Source organism: Schistocerca serialis, chromosome 1 (genome assembly GCF_023864345.2).
Source record: "Schistocerca serialis cubense isolate TAMUIC-IGC-003099 chromosome 1, iqSchSeri2.2, whole genome shotgun sequence".
Taxonomy (NCBI): Eukaryota; Metazoa; Arthropoda; class Insecta; order Orthoptera; family Acrididae; genus Schistocerca; species Schistocerca serialis.
This window is the reverse complement of record NC_064638.1, coordinates 838,171,894-838,189,626: the sequence shown is the minus strand read 5'-3', so window position 1 is coordinate 838,189,626 and position 17,733 is coordinate 838,171,894. Positions and strand designations below refer to the sequence as shown.

Here is a 17,733-nt window from a genome sequence, read left to right as displayed (position 1 = left end):
GTCCTGCCAATGAAGCGGAACTTTTGGCTCGCCTTCCCCACAATATTATCTATTTGGTCTTTCCAACTGAAGTTGTTCGTAATTTTAACACCCAGGTACTTAGCTGAATTGACAGCCTTGAGAATTGTACTATTTATCGAGTAATCGAATTCGAACGGATTTATTTTGGAACTCATGTGGGTCACCTCACACTTTTCGTTATTTAGCGTCAACTGCCACCTGCCACACCATACAAAAATCTTTTCTAAATCGCTTTGCAACTGATACTGGTCTTCGGATTACCTTACTAGACGGTAAATTACAGCATCATCTGCGAACAACCTAAGAGAAGTGCCCAGATTGTCACCCAGGTCATTTATATAGATGAGGAACAGCAGAGGTCCCAGGACACTTCCCTGGGGAACACCTGATCTCTCTTCAGTTTTACTCGATAATTTGCCGTCTATTACTACGAACTGCGGCCTTCCTGACAGGAAATCACGAATCTAGTCGCACAACTGAGACGATACCCCATAGGCCCGCAGCTTGATTAGAAGTCGTTTGTGAGGAACGGTGTCAAAAGCTTTCCGGAAATCTAGAAATACGGAATCAACCTGAGATCCCCTGTCGATAGCGGCCGTTACATCGTGCGAATAAAGAGCTAGCTGCGTTGCACAAGAGCGATATTTTCTGAAACCATGCTGATTACGTATCAATAGATCGTTCCCTTCGAGGTGATTCATAATGTTTGACTACAGTATATGCTCCAAAACCCTACTGCAAACCGACGTCAATGATATAGGTCTGTAGTTAGACGGATTACTCCTACTACCCTTCTTAAACACTGGTGCGATATGCGCAATTTTCCAATCTGTAGATACAGATCTATCGATGAGTGAGCGGTTGTATATGATTACTAAGCACGGAGCTATTGTATCAGCGTAATCTGAAAGGAACCTAATCGGTATACAATCTGAACCTGAAGACTTGCCCGTATCAAGCGATTTGAGTTGCTTCGCAACCCCTAAGGAATCTACTTCTAAGAAACTCATGCTAGCAGCTGTTCGTGTTTCAAATTCTGGAATATTCCAATCGTCTTCCCTGGTGTAGGAATTTCGGAAAACTGCGTTCAATAACTCCGCTTTAGCGGCACACTCGTCGGTAACAGTACCATCGGCACTGCGCAGCGAAGGTATTGACTGCGTCTTGCCGCTTGTGTACTTTACATACGACCAGAATTTCTTCGGATTTTCTACCAAATTTCGAGACAATGTTTCGTTGTGGAACCTATTAAAGGCATCTCGCATTGAAGTCCGTGCCAAATTTCGCGCGTCTGTAAATTTTAGCCAATCTTCGGGATTTCACGTTCTTCTGAACTTCGCATGCTTTTTCCGTTGCCTCTGCAACAGTGTTCGGACCTGTTTTGTGTACCACGGGGGATCAGTTCCATCTCTTACCAATTTATGAGTTATGAATCTCTCAATTGCTGTTGCTACTATATCTTTGAATTTGAGCCACATCTCGTCTACATTTGCATAGTCAGTTCGGAAGGAATGAAGATTGTCTCTTAGGAAATGGCAGTTGGAGATAGAAAAACGAAAGCCAAAACTTCAAGAAAACATTCATGCAGAAAAATCGTACATACATGCCGTCGTTTGACATCCAGCACTCTATTATGTACGACGTAGAAATAAGCATCCATGGAGTAGAGAAACAACTGAAAGTGTTGACAATAATAGCCGCCAGGTCAGGATGGAATCCCTATTCGCTGCTACAAAGAGTACTCTATGGCATTGGCCGCCTACTTAGCTTGCATTTATCGCGAATCTCTCCCCCAGCGCGAAGCCCGAAGTGACTAGGAAAAAGCGAAGGGGACTACTGTCAGTAGTGTGTTTACATTTTGCGGCGTGCAGTTGCAGCTGTAGTAGTTACAAAGCTGAGTACTGACAAAGCTATTTGTGCACTGTTATACAGTTATTATATTTTATGGTTTTCAGCGGTGTTTTCGTGCTGTTTGCTGCGAAATAACGGTTTAATACACTTCTGGGAACGTTCACTCGCTGTGTGTTTAGTATTTTCTGTACGCTGCAGTCGTTTAGTAAATTTCGTGCTTTAGTTGTCAGCTGACGTCTCCTATTGTTTCTAGTGAAATTTTTGGGTAAAATTACCATTCAGTGTTTTAACTTCATTGAGTGTTCCATTGGCCGGTTGAATTTGTGGTTTTAGTTACTAATTTTGTGAAGTTTTGTTGGTGTTGTTATTAGCTATGGTGTACTAGTATTAATACAAGCACTTACTTTCTTAGTAGACAGAGAATTTCGAGACCGCTATTGATAGTTCTATAACAAGTTCTACTGGTCTCACTGAAGTTAGGTAACGTAGACATACAGTTTTTTCTTTTTTTTTTAAGTAACTGTAAAATTTTGCCATGAGTGAGGAGTGTGGGCTCTGTCGTATGTTTGTGAGTGGTGGGTTACGGTGCGGGATTTGTTCAAAATATTTTCATTGGGGGAGGGGGAGGATGCAGTGGGGAAGCCAGTGGGGCATTCTAGTGAGATCCTCTCCTGGGAATGCAGAATCTGTAGTAGAAATAAGTTGACAGAGGAGCATGAGAAGATCTCTGCCTTTCAGGTGCAGTTACCACGCGCAAAGGAGGAACTAGATAGGCTGAGGAGGGTGAAGAGTGGTGGGGAACGGGAACTGGCAGTCGGCAAGATGACAGCCAGGAAGAGGAAGTATTTAGACAGTTATACTTTACGTATATGCAATAGATTTGACCAACTGTCAGAGATGAGTGGAGAGGGGAGGCTTGTATCTGTAGATGCAGAGATCATGCAGAAATCCTGAGCAGTTAGGAGGCCAAGGTCAGCTGCAAAGTCTAACAGAAATAAGAAGGTTCAGCTGCTAGGATGTTCGCTCGGTAGATGTGTGGGCCAGCAGTTGCAGGAAGTGTTGGGGAGTACCAGGTCACCAGCACTGTGTAGCCTAGCGCAGGGTTGGCTCAGGTGACTGACAGTGTGGGGGAGTTACTTAGGAATAAGGTAGTGACAGTGGGTGGAGCGGGCAATAGTCTTGATAGGGACGGGGAATATGATGTAGCTGGTGACCTGGTAAAGATAGCTACTCAAACTGATGGCACTAATGTGCATTTCTTGCAATTATTTCAACGTCATGATCGACCTCATCTTAATGCGGTTGTTAGGTGCGTTAACATGGGGCTGGGGAGGGCGCTGATGGCAGATGGCATGGGTCGCATTTCAGTGGGGCAGCTGGGTCTATCAGCAGATCGGGTATCACTAAGCATGGCCTGCACCTAAATAGGTATGGGAAGGACAGGCTGGCAAAGCTTATAGGTGACAGCATAGTGGGTGGTGGTGGGATCACTCATGGAAAAATTCCTGTACTAGATGGTGTTAGGGCTGCACCTGCTTAAAGGAAGTCCCTCTAACGAAGGGCTCACCTTCAGGGGACGTAATGTTTCCAAGTAGAGAAAGAATTAGCACATTTAATCAAAGTATAAGAGGTGTTAGAGATGAAGCTAGTGAACTGCTTGTAGATGTTGATTCTGAAATTACTGGTATATCAGAGCACCACATAAATAATTTTACAATTGAGAGGCTTCCTTTACAAGAATGGAGATAAGCTGGCTGTTTTTCAAGGAGTTCCTTGCGTGGTGGGGAAGTGGCTACGTATGTAAAAAGCAGTATGCCATTTGAGTCCACAGACGTATCGCGGCACTTCACTGAGGAGATATTTGAATATTGTGCAGGGGCAGTTGAATTTAGTGAAACTCAAATTCTAATTGTTGTTGTTTATAGATCCCCTAACTCAGGCTTCAGAGCTTTTCTACTCAATCTAGAGAGGGTTCTTGATTCACTTTTTAGGAAGTACCAGAAATTAGTTACAAATGGTGACTTCAATATAAATTTTGAACATAATGGGTGCAAGAAAAAGGATGTTGGTAGATCTCCTGAATTCATATGATCTGATGCAGATGGCGTTTCTTCCAACTAGGGTGCAGAGGAACAGCAGCACAGTCATATACAATATTTTTTTATGCATTCTTCATTACTAGATGGGCATTCTGTTAGTAAAAGTGTGAATGGCCTTTCAGACCATGATACACAAATTTTAACACTAAAAGGCTTTTGTACTCAAACAAATGTCACATATAGTTTCAAACTATGTAGGAAAGTTAATGCAACAGCAATGGAGAGTTTTTTAAATCTTGTCAAGGAACAAGAGCGGTAGGAAGTTTATTGTGCCAATAACATAGATGATAAATATAATGCTTTCCTTAACACATTTCTCATGCTCTTTGAGAATTGCTTCCCATTAGAACGTTCTAAACGGGGTACTAGCAGTAATAGGCAACCCTGGTGGCTGGCTGGTGGGATAAGGATATCATGCAGAACGAAGTGGGAATTATATTAAAATGTTAGAAGTAGTCACAATCAAGTTACAGTAGCCCATTACAAACAGTATTGTAAGGTGCTTGAAATATTATTAGGTAGGCAAAGAGTAAGTGGTATGCAAATAGAGTAGCTAATTCACATGATAAAATGAAAACCATATGGACAGTTGTGAAAGAAGTGTCTGTTCAGCAGCACAAGGTCGACGCTATAAAGTCAGTTCGTAGTAAAAATATTTCTGTTACTGATAAATCAGATATGTGTACAGTATTTAACAATCATTTTCTGAGCATTGATGGTGAATTCAACAAAAATTTAGTTTCTTCAGGGAATCATATAACTTTCTTGGCAAATGGCTTCCCGAGATTGATGTCTGAAATACTCCTCTGTGATACAGACAAGAGGGAGATTTAGTCAATAATTAAATCACTGAAGACTAAGGACCCTCATCGATATGATGGGGTGCCTAGTAGAATATTAAAGTACTGTACTGCACGCGTTAGGCCTCTATTTAGCCATATTTGTAATCTTTACTTTAGGAATAGTCAGTTCCCTGAACGATTTAAGTAATCAGTAGTAATGCTGCTTTATAAAAAAGGGAGAAAGGGATAATGTACGCAGTTTTAGACATATTTCTATGCCATCAGTGTTTGCTAAAGTTATTGAAAAGGCTGTAAATGTAAGGATGATTGATCATTTTATATCGCAAGATTTGCTATCAAATGTACAGTTCGGCTTTACAAGTCGTTTAACAACTGAAAATGATTTATTCTCTTTTCTCTGTGGGGTACTGGATGTATTAAACAAAAGGTTTCGAACCCCAGGCATATTTTTTTGGATTTCATTAAGGGCTCTGATTGTGTTAAATCAAAAAATATTGCTCCAGTAATTGGACCATTACGGAATACGTGGATTACCTGACAGTTCGTTCACCTCTTACTTTAGCAACAGACAGCAAAAGGTCATTATTCACAATGTTGAGAATGGCTGTGATGTGGGGTCTGAGTGTGGTACAGTCATGTGGGGGTGCCCCAAGGATCTGTGCTGTGGCCTCTCCTGTCCCGTATTTATATAAATGATACGCTCTCTAGTATTATGGGTAACTCAAAAAAATATTTTTGTTTGCTGATGCCACTAGCTTGATAGTAAAGGATGTTGTGTGCAACACTGGCTCAGTTTCAAACAGTGCAGTTCATGATCTAAGTTCATGGCTTTTAGAAAATAAACTAATACTAAATCACAGTAAGACTCAGTTTCTACAGTAAAACAATTACAATATATAATGACACCGAAATGTCATATCTCCAGGTAACAAAATAAGAAAAAAATTTATAGTACAATGGATGGAAATAGGAGGATATGCATTTCTGGCATTACAACTCTTCCCATTCTAAAAGGATATTTTTGGCTCAGAAACGGGTGGTTCAGGCAATAAGTGGTACAAGTCCACGAACTTCTTATCGACCCCTGTTCATGAGTCTTGGTATTTTGACATTGGCCTCTCAATATGTATATATTCCTTACTTTCATTTCTTGTTAACAATATTAGCTTATTCCCAAGAATAAGCAGCTTTTACTCAGTTCAACCCGGCAGAAATCAAACATGCATTTGGATCGGATTTCCTTAACTCTTTTGCAGAAAGGTGTGCAGTATACTGCCGTATTCATTTTCAATAAGCTACCACTCGAATTCAAAAATCTCAGCAGTAATACACGAGCTTTCAAATCGAAACTCAAGAGTTTCCTCATGGGTCACGCCTTGTATTTTGTCGAGGACTTCCTTGAAAAATTAAAAAATTAAGCTGATTCTTATTGTATTGTTGATTGCGTTTACTTAAACTTATGGATTGACTTTTTCGGGTTCATAAACATTTTATTTTTATCTGTTATTACTTTTATGTTGTAATCTCATGTACTGACACGTTACATGATCTTGGAGATTTGCTCGCCAGTTTGGTCCTATGGAACTGGTCATGTAAATAAATAAAATGAACAAATAAAGTCTCTGAGTCTTTGTCTGCTTTGTGCGAATTTGAAGTGGTTTAGGGGCGGAGGGGGTACGACTGCGTCTGAGGACGGTGCATTGGTCATCTGGAGAATACCTGCGATGTGCCCTGAAAGGTGGCTGACGGTCTGACAGACTCTACAAAGACTCTGACAATTGGGAGACAAGTTTCTAAGCAGATCCGTTCGTAGTCCTTTAACGGGGATCTCCACAAGAATCATGTCGCGAATAAAGGAAGCTGTATATGACTGCTTACACTTAGGACTGCTACACTGGAAACCACAATCGCATGGTAAAAAAGTGACCTTCTTGTCAAACTGATGGAAATGTGGTGGCGCAGTTCAGAAGCCCTTGACCATGCCTTCGATCTGGTAGAGGCGGTTGGACGGCTCTGCAGACCACGTGGAGATGCCCGCCAGCTCCTTGTTCAAGAGTTCTTTGGTTGTCTGCGTCTGCTTTAGCAGCAACAAAATAACAACACCTAGGCAGAGACATTCGCCGGTATCGTCGTAATGGAAGCAATGTGTCAGTAAGTGTACTCGGAAAAGGAAGACCACATGCCAAAACTTTGTCTACCTGGATCGGAGACTATCGTTCTATGTCTGGTCATTTTTCCTGTGCGAATAATTAAGAGTACACTAATAATATCTGAGAGCTGAAGGCATGAAAATGTCACAGTAACTTGAAAGCTCCAAAATCCAATGTCCATTCGCTATATGTGCTACAAAGTGCGGAAGGGATGTGCAAAATTAAAGTATCGAGAGGATAAGCAAACACTAAAGTTCCAAAGGGAGGCTAGGAAGTTTAAGCCAAGCGCATTGGCTACGTAAAGAGACAAGTGCTGGTCTTGCGATCGGGGGGGTGGGGGTGGGGGTATTGCGGCATACCTTACATGTCATCTGATGAGCTGTTCCCTGCAAGTTCCATACCAGCAGAACCCGAGTGCCTTGTTGGTTGCCGGCTGAGTAAGTGCAAGGTGTCGACACATCAAATACTGTAGGGGTAAATCCAACAACTCACAGCCAAGTTCAACTGCATAGCCGGTCGGCTGCCTTTAAAAGTGTTACATGCAGGAGACAGATGTGAACTTTGTATCTGTCTGTGGAATGCTTGTCCATTACCCATCTCAAATACACATGACTTCCACAGTTTGCAAGTTAAGGCAATGGAGCTTTGGTTGTGTCTGTGGTCATAACACAATCAGGCAATTGCACGTACAAATCCAAGCGGTCTGACAGATACAGTTACCCTCAATTGTTCCCATACTGTAGATGAAACCACACGAGATCGCTCAGCCATAGGCTCGGTTTCGATCCTTACTACCTTCCAGTGGCTGGTTTTGGAATCTCTCTCTTTTTCGGTTTTAGGAAACCAAATGAAGAAACATCTCTGAAGGACAGCTTGAATTTTCATGCGCAGTGGTCTAATTGGTTAACTTCAATGCTAATTAACTTGGAAATGTTACAACATACCGGCCTGGAATAGAGATGTGTTTGCCTTCTGCCGTGGGGGCACTTTCGTCTTCTGACGGCGTCTGGGTTATGAAACTTATCTGCTTGTTCCTTGTTTGCTGTGATAGCGGTCTGCTGTACTTCTCAATTTACCTTGAATTTTGGGCAATTGTATATTCATTGAAGGTGATTGTCAGTGTTTCTGCTGGTGTTTACCAGTTAGGGTCCCATTTAAATTGCACGTTCTCCCAACTTATCTCGTGTTTTGTGTAATTGCATTTTAATAAAGGTCACTCTCGTGTTTTGAGTAATTGCATTTTAATAAAGGTCACTGTCAATGTTTCTCTTGGTGCGTACTGGTTGGGAACCACATTTAAATTATATTCCTTCCCATCTTTATCTTTATTTTGGGGGATAGTGTATTTTCTTGTTCCATGAAGCAACAAATGGCGAAGTATGTTTTCATTACAGCAAACCCAATCCTAATTGCTAGCGTGCGCAGAGCGTGGTTACGTTCTGTTTGGCAGGGAAGGCTAAAGTCGTCTACCCTTTGACATAATATTTTGTTTGTTGTGATTATTGTAGATGTATTTGTCCTTTTCAAGATATTGTACTCACAGATTGGAATTGTTTTTAGTGGACCGTTACTTATCATGGATTCCAAGGGGTGTCCAAGAATCTCGCATCTGTAAAAGGAATTCCTACAGTACGATTTGAAAACCAGTCAACGTCCAACCGAAGGTTGTGTCACGGAATTGGCGACTAGGTTGCGTGCGTCGTTGGACGGGGCTGTGAGTGTTTCGGCGGACATGATCAGGGAATTAGGTACCTCTCTCTATATCATTTCAGCTGCGATGGATGATGTACAACGAAATCTTTCCTTTCTGGAGGATGGCCAATCCATAGGCAGGCAGGTCGGTAGGTTCCAAGAGCATCTAGTACATTTAGGGAATCTGGACTTGAGACGTGTTGAGCTTAACGATGACGTGAGACTGAAGGCTAGGCAGCTGAGTGATCGGGCAAGGAGCTTGCAGGTTAGGTCAACATCCCTGGCTTTAGAATGCGAGGATGTGGGCTCGGAACGGGAAATTTCAAGTCGTAATCAACTCAGTAAGCGCTCCGAAGCCTGAAGTCTAGGTAGTTTGCCCTCAGATTACTCTGCTAAGTTGCCCAATCACGTGTATCCTCACCGGTATTTCAGAATTGTTTGTGGATAGTTTAAATCAGGTGCAGAAAATCTTGTAGCTACTTGTGCGATTTGAGTCTCATGTAGATATCTTACTCATACCACATCACGTGATCCCGTCCTTGCTTTACCATTAAGCAAAAGGGACATTGGGTACGTTGGTGTTGGAAACCTTAAGACGTGAGGGGTTTACAGTGCAACTCAGGGTTCTTATTATAGGCAGGAAGTTATCAGAATGTATGCCCAATGAGCTCGAGTGGAAGTATTATTGGCAGGTTCAAGCATCGTCATGGACATTGAGCCAACACGTGGAGCGAAAACACATGGCCATGCTAGCCCTCAATATGTCCATTACCGAGCCTGATAGTGTCTCTAACATCTTAGAGGGCATGCAGTCCGAGAATTCATCACGTTTGGTCTTTGCTCGCGGTCCCACCAGCTTTGATGAATTGCAAGAACTAGTGGACTCTATTAACGACTTCAATTTAGCTGATGAGCAACGTAGCGTAGTTGGCGGGTTCGGCACCGGTGTCTTCATTTTCCAGGGGCGACAAACTGTCTCTCAGATTTTATTCACTCGAATATAGATGTTGCTTTCTTTGAGGCGCGCACGACCATCTTGTACCTTAGTGTCTTGTTGTGCGGGCCCTGAGTCCTTACAGCTAACACTGTGTGTGTGTGTGTGTGTGTGTGTGTGTGTGTGTGTGGGTGGGTGGGTGGGTGGGGAGGGGGGGGCAGGGGTTGTCCATGTTGGAGAAAGTCAACCACTGGTGTGTACTTATTCATCCTGTGACAAGCTCGTCCTTCCCTTCTGTTTTTGTCTCGTTACTTGACGATAGTGCCGCGCGGGATAACCGAGCGGTCTTGGGCGCCTAGTCATCGTTCGCACGGCTCCTCCCACAGGAGGTTCGAGTCTTTTCTCGGGCTTGCACGTGTATGTTGTCCTCAGCGTAAGTTAGTTTAACTAAGATTAAGTTGTGAGAAAGTCTAGGGACCGATATCCTCAGCAGTTAGATCCCATACTACCTTATCACAAATTTCCAAAAACTTGACTTTTTTTGTCATCAGGCTTCCGACTGATTTAATGAGGCCAGCCATGAATTCCTCTCCTGTGCTAACCTCTTCATCTCGGACATGGCTGAATGTATTCCAATATCTGTCTTCCTCTACAATTTTTGCCCCCTACAGGTCCCTCTAGTACCATGGAAGTCATTCCCTCATGTCCTAATATATGTCCTATCATCCTGTCCCTTCTCCTTATCACTGTTTTCCACATATTCCTTTCCTCTATAATTCTGCGCAGAACGTTCTCATTCCTTACCTTATCAGTCCACCTAATTTTCAACATTCGTCTGTAGTACCATATCTCTAATGCTTCGATCCTCTTCTGTTCCGGTTTTGCCACAGTCCATGTTTCACTACCATACAATGCTGTACTCCAGACGTACATTCTCAGAAATTACTTCCTCAAATTAAAGCCGATATTTGATATTAGTAGACTTCTCTTGGCCAGGAATGCCCTTTTTGCCATTGCTAGTCTGCTTTTGATGTACTCCTTGCTGAGTCGGCCATCCGTTATTTTACTGCCTAGGTAGCAGAATTCCTAAAATTCATGTATTTCGTGACCTTTAACCCTGATGTTAATTTGTCGCTGTTCTCATTTCTACTACTTCTCCATACCTTCATCTTTCCTGATTTACTCTCAGTCCATACTCTGTACTCATAAGACTGTTCCTTCCGTTCAGCATATCATGTAATTCTTCTTCATTTTCACTCAGGATAGCAATATCGTCAGCAAATCGTATCACTGATATTCTTTCACCTTGAATTTTAGTTCCACTCCTGAACCTTTTTCTTATTGGATCTTATCTTGGGGGATTTGATGTTTGTCTCTGTATTTAAATGTCTGGATGACATGGTCATTTGTAGTGGATCACTTGGGGAACATCTTTCCCATCTTAGACAGGTGTTGCCGAAGCTTCGCGACGTTTGATTAGCCATCAAGCCATCTAAGATTATTCTTGCCAGGCGTCAGGATTCATTTTTGGGTCATCTGGTTACCAGGGATGGCACTAGTATCAACCAAGAGTCAACGAAGAATTGAAGATGTTCCCCAAATCTAGGACTGGGAAAGAGCTTCCTAGGTTTATTGGAATATCCTACTATTTCCGCAGGTTCGTTCCCAGTTTTGCTCAGCTTGCTACCCCTCTTAATAATCTGTGCAGGAAGGGGGATAATTTTGTATGGGACGATAGTCTACAGTGTTCCTTTGAAGCTATTAAAACGGCCATTACGGACCCTCAAAGTGTTGGATGTGCCATTTTTCGACAAGAGATTTGCTTCACAGAGCGACCCCTCCAATATAGGGATTGCTTCAGTTCTCCTGAAGGAGATTCAGGGTCAAAGACGCTGACGCCCTTCAGATTTTTTGACGAGAAGGCTGTCCGGCTCTGAGTTGAATTATTCGTTCTATGTATGTGAAGCACTGGCTGTCCTGTTCGCCCTAAAATATTTCAGTTCTGTCTGGAACATAGGGAGTTCTATTTGAATACCAGGCGTTAAAGTATGTCCTGACCAGATGTGCGGTCTGGATTTCAGCGTTTCATTTTAAGATACCCCACGTTAAAGTCGTTGAAAATCCGGAAGCCAATGCGCTCAGTTGCATGTTAGAGCAGAAAGATACCACTGAGGGAGCTCGAGCCCATCATCTTGCTTGTACTGTTCTAAAAGAAGAGCAACGATTATTTGATGATCTTAAAATTGTGCAGGACCAAGACCCGTTATGGGGATGCTTAGTAGGCAATTTTTATTTGGAAAGGACGAGCTGAGGTATTCTTTGAAGATTGATAAATTGTGCAAGCAAATGGGCAAACTCAAGTAATTCAAGATTTTCTTGCCTGTTAAGATAGTTCCCTCCATCTTTCATTACTTTCACAGTTAGTTGGCGGGTAGGTATCTAGGCCTGCATTGGACCTTGGAAAAGAAGCGAGCTCATCTCACCTGGCCGTCATTGTACAGGGATATCCAGCGTTTGGTTGGTGTGTGACTCTTCTAGAGCCGGCCGAGATAGCCGAGCGGTTCTAGGCGATACAGTCTGGAAACGCGCTACCGCTAAGGTCGCAGGTTCGAATCCTGCCTCGGGCATGAATGTGTGTGATGTCCTTAGGTTAGTTAAGTTTAAGTAGATATAAGTTCCAGGGGACTGATGACCTCAGAAGTTAAATCCCATTGTGCTCAGAGCCATTTGAGCCAACTCTTGTAGAAGGGGAAACACAAACACAAACGCTGAGCGGCTTATTACAATCTGAGCGTGAACAGTACCCCGTGGATAGAATCTTTATTGATGTTGTTGTACCCCTTCCCCTTACTAAGAAAGGAATCCGTTATATCCTTGTGGTCATTGAGGCGTTATCGCGATTTGTTTCGCTCGTTCCTAGCCGAGGGGTTACTGCCGTTATTAGTACCGGACAGCTGACCAACATCTTCTCCCGGTCTGGCCCTCCTAAGGCTCTGTTGTGCGTTAAGAATACGGCGTTTGTTTCTAAGCAGTTTAAACAGTTCTGTTCTTGCAATGCCATTAAGCAACCTCAGCGTTGCTTTGCTGGAAGAGTGAACCGTAATCTATAGTCGACGTTGATTATATATCAAATAACTCCCCGAGTAAATAGGATATTACCCTCCGCTGGCTCAACCTTGTGTTTAATTCTCCTCAACACGAAACGTCAAAAGCTGCTCCTGGTGCTCTGATCTCTGTATCTATTTATCCAGGTACCCTTAAGGAAAATTCGCACTGAGCCAGGAACAATATCGAACAAACTCATCGTCGACAGACAAAGTGCTATTACCATGGTAGACGTCCTTTTCAGGGCAAGGTACGAGATAAGATATTTGTTGGAAACTACGCCAGACGAGCCTATGGTGGCATTGCACTTGGCAAGTTCATCCCCCCACTTTGTCGACTCTTGTCCCATTGTTGAGTTTCTGGGGCAAGTTAATTTGCTGTTCAATGATCCCGCAAGAGCCCCCGAGTCTACCTTAGTCAAGTTAAAACGCTTAGTTGACCTCCCTACTTTTCTGAGTGGTGGTTGGGTGGAGGGAATGGTTTAAGGATGGAGGTACAGCCGTGGCAGCTTTTACCTTTGAAGTGTGACACTCTGCTGGCACCACCAGTGTTACCGATATCGATCTGATCGTATGTCGCGAGCCAGGGTATTTTGCTAGAGGTGTTTGTGATTGGTTTGCGAGGGTCTGGGGAATTAGTTGGCTGGAGGACACTTGGCTGGCAAGTTGTTGTTTTGGGAGATTCCAGCTGCCCAGCAAGGGCCCCGGAAGGCCGCGAATGGTCAAATCGGTCGGGGCCAAGCCCTGCTCGCTCCCTTAAGGATTGGTGGTACCGAGTCGCGGGGTGAGTAGCGGTCTTCGCGCGGAACCTAGTTGGCAAGTTCCCTGCCTACTCCACTAGCTTAAATTTTAAGGCACCTCGAAGACAGCCTGTACGGACTGGAGGCAATAAACCACTGCTGGAATCCTGAAAGAAACGGCGCCTTCGCACCTGAGAGGACTTAAGTGCTATTTTCTTACTATTGTGTACTTGAGATTGTAAGGCCCTGCCTGTGTTATGTGGAATTGGACCTGTTAGAGCCTACGAGTATGTATTGTCATTTGGCAGTGTAACTGATTACAGTTTGTTTTCCTGGTAATTTTTCGTGCACGTATACGAGTATTCTCTACCATAAATTCGATGGACGGAAGTAAATTTGTAACATTAGCAGTGTAGGGGCAAAGCATCCTTTATAGATAAGTATGCCTGAATCATTGCATCAGAAGGGAGTGATATTTCCCCTTCTAAATAACAAGTAATTTTAACGAGCGTTAAGCTTGTAACTTATACATGTAGTAGCTTGTGCGATTAGTTGAGATTACCTACATCTTAGGCATTCTCGTGTGTAGCATTATTTGTGCAGATTACTGTTCCCTTGTGATGTGTGTTGGCAGGATAGCTTTGCCAGAGAAGAGAGATGTTTGCCTTGTGTAGTGGCGGCGCTTCCCTTTTCACACAGCGTCTGGTCTAGCCCACAATCTAGTACCTCTAGCAGCCGCATCGTGTTGGTTCAAGTTAAGTAAAATTGATCATTTGATGAGTTCCTTGGTGGAGAGTCGCCAATTAGTCGGGAACCAGTTGTCTGCCATATTTGGTGAATTTAGTAAGCTCATTAACTTTAAATTATGTTGGCAATCCCAAAGTTCCTCCTTCATTCTCTTTAACTACTCGTTTAAACCTATCACCCTTATTTCTACGCCTGAGCGTTAAGTTTAAGCCCCTGTACTTATCAATACAAACTATTCCACCTTTCCTTTGAACCACTCATCGTGAGTCTTTCCTGCTTGTTCCTTGTTACCTGTGATACCCGTCTGCTGTACTTGTCAGCATACCTTGAAGTTTGGGCAATTGTATATTCATTAACTATCGTTGTCAACATTTCTGGGATTCACATTTAAACCTGCATGTCCTCCCCTAGTATTGTGTGTTTTGAGCAATTATATTTTAATTGTCACCATCAACGTTTCTGCTGGTGTGTATGAGTTGGGAGCCACATTTAAATTGTATGCCATCCCAGCTTTCCCTGTATTTTTGGGACTGTTGAAAGGTCTGTGTTGGATTCCTTTCATGTTAATTTCTTAAATCTGTTGTTATTTACGCCATAAATTCCTCTTCTAAATTTACTGTGGTGTTTCTGACTATCTGGGAAGAGACTGAGCAGTGAAACGTGTTACTTTTACACATAAACAAGAACGATCTGTCACACTACTACACTTTATAACACAGTTTATATGAAATTCATGTCACACAGTCTCATACGGAACCCATCCGCTTTCTTTTATATACTGTATACGATAAGATACTGTCATCCCCCTTTCCTTCTGTGTGAGAGGATGAATGAGCAAATGTATTTCTAGTTGCATGCAGACAAGCCTGTCTGCTAGAGAGCAGTAGGAACAACGTCGGAACAGGTAACTACGCTTTCTAAAAGCAGAGAGGTTTCTATTCTTAGTATGGTCCTGTCCGTCCCTTGTCATGTTGGTACAGGAAGCTGCCTCTCTGGTCACTTCCGTTTGTATCTGTTTAAGCACGCTCGGTAAGGGCCCAGGTCAGTCAGTAAACGGTGAGCGTCTGAAGTGGTAAGATCTCCGGCTAAGCGTGTGTCTGCTAAGTCCGTAGGACAATGGGTTTCTTAAGTTCAGCCTGACTGAAAATTTAATCACCTTTATTTCAGGTTTAGATCTAAAATATCTTATGTTGTCTTAAATTGCAATGCAGTGAAATTCGAGTGTGAAGTTTAGAATATCTTCCAGTAGTTGCTTTGTCACTACTTTGTGAGTAAAGTGGAACCACATGTTGAGGATTCGTAACTCTAACTAAGATCATCTATCTTAAATGCGAATGTGAGTGAGATTATAACGTCTTGTCTTGACAAAATTTTCCAATATAGCAACTTTTCTTTATGTTCAACCCATGTGGGGTGTACTTTGTGAGACCAGTACCACGTGCTTATACAATTGTTTGACCCATCAGGTTAATAGTAAGACGATAATACCCAGTTCGAGGTTTTTCTTTTGTAAACTGGGTTTTGATGTAATTTATTTTAATTATCAAAATTATTGTGGAGTTACACTCTTTGTGTAAACCAAGTTGACCTCGTGAAGCATGTGGTGTAAGCATCAAAGTAGCCCTCAGCTATTCTTTTCAGGAAGATTTCACAGAGAGTTAGTATGAATTTAGTATACCAGTGTGTGGTAATTTCATGACGGACAGGATTGCGCTAAGAACGTAACTTCTTTGGGTGAAAATTGAATTGGTTGGTTGTGGTTAATTTCCTCTTGCATATGTTTCAACTTTCTTTGTGTGTTATTTTATGAATGCATTGTTGTATGTAGTCTCCCAATCTTGGCTCCCTATTTGATGTGTTCCATAAGATTACAAACTCACATTTACGCAATCCTAAATAAGGCACCAGTTTAGTTATGAATCAAGTTTGATATGCTGAAATTTTAACGGAACAATGATCAATGTTAAAATAAATATCCAAATATAAACCAATTTATTTCTTTTTATTTAAATTGTCTATATATATATATATATATATATAGAAACTATATGTGACATTTGTTTGAGTACAAAAGCCTTTTAGTGTTAAAATTTGTGTATCACTGGCTATCGTAAGATGAGTACTAAAAGATTATAATTAATGTTAGTCTGGTTGGGAATTTGGTAAGCAAGACTGGATACCTGGTGAAACAGTTGCGCAATAATGCAGTGTTAACTTCCACAGATAGCTCACAGCTTTTAACCCACATTTATGGTCTTGAAAATCAGCACCGCTTTCAGAACAAATTAAAGCAACAACATTACACTGTGTATTTTATTGTTTACAGGATTTTATTAATACTTGTACATCGTTAAGTGCTCGCCAACAGCCACAATCAGTGGTGTGACTTGTTATCCCTTCTGTATTTTGGATGCGTGTTACCCATCTGCGTAACGGTTACCCAAGCTTGGAAATTGTTAGTACATTCAGTGACTGTCATTGTAATTCATTTGAAGATAAAATTGTTGGTTGAACCTGCTTGCAGCCACGCCTAGTTTGTGCGACTTCTTTCTTGTGTTTGGGAACTCTATACTTCCTGTTTCATGCCCTGTTTTTAATGGTATGAATTTTTAAAATTCGTTCTTATGAATTGAGTCTGTTCAAGTTACTTTAAGATTGCGAGCGTTATGATCACTTTAACAAGGTTTTGTTAATGATAATACTGTTGTTAAGCAACAAAGTGTATTCCATGAAACAGGAAATGAAGTATGTGAGTTCACCTTCCATGAGGTTCCCTTAAAGCTATCCGAACCCTAGTTGTGTTAACCTCTACATTGTCAGTACGATGTTGTGGAATCTGTAGGTCGTCTGTCGTCTTCGGTGCTAATAAAATTTGCTTAGTAAATTAATATTTTTCGTTCAGATTTCCTCCGATCAGCCATGGCTGGCGACACATGCAAGTGGCGTGCTGAAATTCCAGAGAGATTATGCCACCGCTCATTGGCAGAGCATCCTTAGTCTCATTCCAGAAGATTACGATGACCAACAGTGACCCCTCAGGGTGTACTGCTCTGTCGGAAGTTGTGTAATCGGCTGATCCTGACCCCACCAGACAGGTAAGCCCTGACACCTGGAAGTGCCTACAACCATAATCAAGACCAGAGGCATCCGATGATGTCAGTGCAGCAAGTTGTTCTGGTGTTAGAAGGTCCTAAGTCTCCACACCAGCGATGTGGTAGGTGGCAATTGTGAAGTCCCCCATGCAGCAGGTCGTTGTTACTTGGATGATGGGATCTCAGGAACAGAAAACAGCATGTTCATGAGAAGTGCCTGAACGTCAAACCCTTGGTTGTCACTACACCACAAGAATAATAATTGAAGCGAATGCTTCGGTACAAACGTCAATCCTAACGGCCAGTTGAATTCAGAGCTGGAGAACTATGGTACTGATGGAGGCGGGAGGGAGACAATGATGTGAGGGTCTGTCCCTAATGAACAAATGTGGCCCACTTCTTTACCAGTGCTCAGTGATTCACATTCCACTGTGTTTGCTTAACTATTCGTTACAGGCCACTGAAGGATGTTATTGGGCCCAAAATGTAGCTTGCTGCTC

At 42.4% G+C, this 17,733-nt stretch overlaps 1 protein-coding gene across 1 annotated transcript in view; it reads right to left on the bottom strand.

Moving 5' to 3' along the window:
* The window catches only part of LOC126458358 (fibrillin-3-like), a 145,604-nt gene that overhangs the window by 47,075 nt on the left and 80,796 nt on the right, over positions 1-17,733 (bottom strand). The window lies entirely within an intron of this gene.